This window comes from Pseudophryne corroboree, chromosome 4 (genome assembly GCF_028390025.1).
Source record: "Pseudophryne corroboree isolate aPseCor3 chromosome 4, aPseCor3.hap2, whole genome shotgun sequence".
Classification (NCBI taxonomy): domain Eukaryota; kingdom Metazoa; phylum Chordata; class Amphibia; order Anura; family Myobatrachidae; genus Pseudophryne; species Pseudophryne corroboree.
Window position 1 is genome coordinate 659,039,819 of NC_086447.1, and position 5,975 is coordinate 659,045,793.

Below are 5,975 nucleotides of genomic sequence, written 5' to 3' on the forward strand. Positions count from 1 at the left end.
TGCTTATGTCTTATAAATTTAGTAGGAACGTGTTCTAATGACTTGCTTATGACACCCCATAGAATATATTATGTTTAGTACCTTGGACACTGTAGCTTATTCACTTAAATCTCTGATAAATTGTGTATCTGGTATGCACAGTCTGGTTAGCACAGTTAGTAAGGTGTTGGCTTTGCACTATCAAATTAAGACTGTCATTGGCTCGAATCCCATGTTATCATGTTTTTATTTTACTAGTGTGGTTTGTGGCTCTATAATATGAATGCCTATGTTTTTTAACAACAATAGTCAAGTCTTTCAATGGACTTTTTAGTGAAACCCAATAGATAGCTTTATTTTCTCTTTGTTTACTCAAATATTGAATGCTTATGTCTTATAAATTTAGTAGGAAAGTGTTCTAATGACTTGCTTATGACACCCCATAGAATATATTATGTTTAGTACCTTGGACACTGTAGCTTATTCACTTAAATCTCTGATAAATTGTGTGTCTGGTATGTACAGTCTAGTAAGCACAGTTAGTAAGGTGTTGGGTTTGCACTATCAAATTAAGACTGTCTTTGGCTCGAATCCCATGTTATCATGTTTTTATTTTACTAGTGTGGTTTGTGGCTCTATAATATGAATGCCTATGTCTTTTAACAACAATAGTCAAGTCTTCCAATGGACTTTTTAGTGAAACCCAATAGATAGCTTTATTTTCTCCTTGTTTACTCAAATATTGAATGCTTATGTCTTATAAATTTAGTAGGAAAGTATTCTAATGACTTGCTTATGACACCCCATAGAATATATTATGTTTAGTACCTTGGAAACTGTAGCTTATTCACTTAAATCTCTGATAAATTGTATGTCTGGTATGCACAGTCTGGTTAGCACAGTTAGTAAGGTGTTGGGTTTGCACTATCAAATTAAGACTGTCATTGGTTCGAATCCCATGTTATCATGTTTTTATTTGACTAGTGTGGTTTGTGGCTCTATAATATGAATGCCTATGTCTTTTAACAACAATAGTCAAGTCTTCCAATGGATTTTTTAGTGAAACCCAATAGATAGCTTTATTTTCTCTTTGTTTACTAAAATATTGAATGCTTATGTCTTATAAATTTAGTAGGAAAGTATTCTAATGACTTGCTTATGACACCCCATAAAATATATTATGTTTACTACCTTGGACACTGTAGCTTATTCACTTAAATCTCTGATAAATTGTGGGTCTGGTATGCACAGTCTGGTTAGCACAGTTAGTAAGGTTTTTGGTTTGCACTATCAAATTAAGACTGTCATTGGTTCGAATCCCATGTTATCATGTTTTTATTTTACTAGTGTGGTTTGTGGCTCTATAATATGAATGCCTATGTCTTTTAACAACAATAGTCAAGTCTTCCAATGGACTTTTTAGTGAAATCCAATAGATAGCTTTATTTTATCTTTGTTTACTCAAATATTGAATGCTTATGTCTTATAAATTTAGTAGGAAAGTATTCTAATGACTTGCTTATGACACCCCATAGAATATATTATGTTTAGTACCTTGGACACTGTAGCTTATTCACTTAAATCTCTGATAAATTGTGTGTCTGGTATGCACAGTCTAGTTAGCACAGTTAGTAAGGTGTTGGGTTTGCACTATCAAATTAAGACTGTCATTGGCTCAAATCCCATGTTATCATGTTTTTATTTTACTAGTGTGGTTTGTGGCTCTATAATATGAATGCCTATGTTTTTTAACAACAATAGTCAAGTCTTCCAATGGACTTTTTAGTGAAACCCAATAGATAGCTTTATTTTCTCTTTGTTTACTCAAATATTGAATGCTTATGTCTTATAAATTTAGTAGGAAAGTATTCTAATGACTTGCTTATGACACCCCATAGAATATATTATGTTTAGTACCTTGGACACTGTAGCTTATTCACTTAAATCTCTGATAAATTGTGTATCTGGTATGCACAGTCTGGTTAGCACAGTTAGTAAGGTGTTGGTTTTGCACTATCAAATTAAGACTGTCATTGGCTCGAATCCCATGTTATCATGTTTTTATTTTACTAGTGTGGTTTGTGGCTCTATAATATGAATGCCTATGTTTTTTAACAACAATAGTCAAGTCTTCCAATGGACTTTTTAGTGAAACCCAATAGATAGCTTTATTTTCTCTTTGTTTACTAAAATATTGAATGCTTATGTCTTATAAATTTAGTAGGAAAGTATTCTAATGACTTGCTTATGACACCCCATAAAATATATTATGTTTACTACCTTGGACACTGTAGCTTATTCACTTAAATCTCTGATAAATTGTGGGTCTGGTATGCACAGTCTGGTTAGCACAGTTAGTAAGGTGTTTGGTTTGCACTATCAAATTAAGACTGTCATTGGTTCGAATCCCATGTTATCATGTTTTTATTTTACTAGTGTGGTTTGTGGCTCTATAATATGAATGCCTATGTCTTTTAACAACAATAGTCAAGTCTTCCAATGGACTTTTTAGTGAAATCCAATAGATAGCTTTATTTTATCTTTGTTTACTCAAATATTGAATGCTTATGTCTTATAAATTTAGTAGGAAAGTATTCTAATGACTTGCTTATGACACCCCATAGAATATATTATGTTTAGTACCTTGGACACTGTAGCTTATTCACTTAAATCTCTGATAAATTGTGTGTCTGGTATGCACAGTCTAGTTAGCACAGTTAGTAAGGTGTTGGGTTTGCACTATCAAATTAAGATTGTCATTGGCTCAAATCCCATGTTATCATGTTTTTATTTTACTAGTGTGGTTTGTGGCTCTATAATATGAATGCCTATGTTTTTTAACAACAATAGTCAAGTCTTCCAATGGACTTTTTAGTGAAACCCAATAGATAGCTTTATTTTCTCTTTGTTTACTCAAATATTGAATGCTTATGTCTTATAAATTTAGTAGGAACGTGTTCTAATGACTTGCTTATGACACCCCATAGAATATATTATGTTTAGTACCTTGGACACTGTAGCTTATTCACTTAAATCTCTGATAAATTGTGTATCTGGTATGCACAGTCTGGTTAGCACAGTTAGTAAGGTGTTGGCTTTGCACTATCAAATTAAGACTGTCATTGGCTCGAATCCCATGTTATCATGTTTTTATTTTACTAGTGTGGTTTGTGGCTCTATAATATGAATGCCTATGTTTTTTAACAACAATAGTCAAGTCTTTCAATGGACTTTTTAGTGAAACCCAATAGATAGCTTTATTTTCTCTTTGTTTACTCAAATATTGAATGCTTATGTCTTATAAATTTAGTAGGAAAGTGTTCTAATGACTTGCTTATGACACCCCATAGAATATATTATGTTTAGTACCTTGGACACTGTAGCTTATTCACTTAAATCTCTGATAAATTGTGTGTCTGGTATGTACAGTCTAGTAAGCACAGTTAGTAAGGTGTTGGGTTTGCACTATCAAATTAAGACTGTCTTTGGCTCGAATCCCATGTTATCATGTTTTTATTTTACTAGTGTGGTTTGTGGCTCTATAATATGAATGCCTATGTCTTTTAACAACAATAGTCAAGTCTTCCAATGGACTTTTTAGTGAAACCCAATAGATAGCTTTATTTTCTCCTTGTTTACTCAAATATTGAATGCTTATGTCTTATAAATTTAGTAGGAAAGTATTCTAATGACTTGCTTATGACACCCCATAGAATATATTATGTTTAGTACCTTGGAAACTGTAGCTTATTCACTTAAATCTCTGATAAATTGTGTGTCTGGTATGCACAGTCTGGTTAGCACAGTTAGTAAGGTGTTGGGTTTGCACTATCAAATTAAGACTGTCATTGGTTCGAATCCCATGTTATCATGTTTTTATTTGACTAGTGTGGTTTGTGGCTCTATAATATGAATGCCTATGTCTTTTAACAACAATAGTCAAGTCTTCCAATGGATTTTTTAGTGAAACCCAATAGATAGCTTTATTTTCTCTTTGTTTACTAAAATATTGAATGCTTATGTCTTATAAATTTAGTAGGAAAGTATTCTAATGACTTGTTTATGACACCCCATAAAATATATTATGTTTACTACCTTGGACACTGTAGCTTATTCACTTAAATCTCTGATAAATTGTGGGTCTGGTATGCACAGTCTGGTTAGCACAGTTAGTAAGGTGTTTGGTTTGCACTATCAAATTAAGACTGTCATTGGTTCGAATCCCATGTTATCATGTTTTTATTTTACTAGTGTGGTTTGTGGCTCTATAATATGAATGCCTATGTCTTTTAACAACAATAGTCAAGTCTTCCAATGGACTTTTTAGTGAAATCCAATAGATAGCTTTATTTTATCTTTGTTTACTCAAATATTGAATGCTTATGTCTTATAAATTTAGTAGGAAAGTATTCTAATGACTTGCTTATGACACCCCATAGAATATATTATGTTTAGTACCTTGGACACTGTAGCTTATTCACTTAAATCTCTGATAAATTGTGTGTCTGGTATGCACAGTCTAGTTAGCACAGTTAGTAAGGTGTTGGGTTTGCACTATCAAATTAAGACTGTCATTGGCTCAAATCCCATGTTATCATGTTTTTATTTTACTAGTGTGGTTTGTGGCTCTATAATATGAATGCCTATGTTTTTTAACAACAATAGTCAAGTCTTCCAATGGACTTTTTAGTGAAACCCAATAGATAGCTTTATTTTCTCTTTGTTTACTCAAATATTGAATGCTTATGTCTTATAAATTTAGTAGGAAAGTATTCTAATGACTTGCTTATGACACCCCATAGAATATATTATGTTTAGTACCTTGGACACTGTAGCTTATTCACTTAAATCTCTGATAAATTGTGTATCTGGTATGCACAGTCTGGTTAGCACAGTTAGTAAGGTGTTGGTTTTGCACTATCAAATTAAGACTGTCATTGGCTCGAATCCCATGTTATCATGTTTTTATTTTACTAGTGTGGTTTGTGGCTCTATAATATGAATGCCTATGTTTTTTAACAACAATAGTCAAGTCTTCCAATGGACTTTTTAGTGAAACCCAATAGATAGCTTTATTTTCTCTTTGTTTACTAAAATATTGAATGCTTATGTCTTATAAATTTAGTAGGAAAGTATTCTAATGACTTGCTTATGACACCCCATAAAATATATTATGTTTACTACCTTGGACACTGTAGCTTATTCACTTAAATCTCTGATAAATTGTGGGTCTGGTATGCACAGTCTGGTTAGCACAGTTAGTAAGGTGTTTGGTTTGCACTATCAAATTAAGACTGTCATTGGTTCGAATCCCATGTTATCATGTTTTTATTTTACTAGTGTGGTTTGTGGCTCTATAATATGAATGCCTATGTCTTTTAACAACAATAGTCAAGTCTTCCAATGGACTTTTTAGTGAAATCCAATAGATAGCTTTATTTTATCTTTGTTTACTCAAATATTGAATGCTTATGTCTTATAAATTTAGTAGGAAAGTATTCTAATGACTTGCTTATGACACCCCATAGAATATATTATGTTTAGTACCTTGGACACTGTAGCTTATTCACTTAAATCTCTGATAAATTGTGTGTCTGGTATGCACAGTCTAGTTAGCACAGTTAGTAAGGTGTTGGGTTTGCACTATCAAATTAAGATTGTCATTGGCTCAAATCCCATGTTATCATGTTTTTATTTTACTAGTGTGGTTTGTGGCTCTATAATATGAATGCCTATGTTTTTTAACAACAATAGTCAAGTCTTCCAATGGACTTTTTAGTGAAACCCAATAGATAGCTTTATTTTCTCTTTGTTTACTCAAATATTGAATGCTTATGTCTTATAAATTTAGTAGGAACGTGTTCTAATGACTTGCTTATGACACCCCATAGAATATATTATGTTTAGTACCTTGGACACTGTAGCTTATTCACTTAAATCTCTGATAAATTGTGTATCTGGTATGCACAGTCTGGTTAGCACAGTTAGTAAGGTGT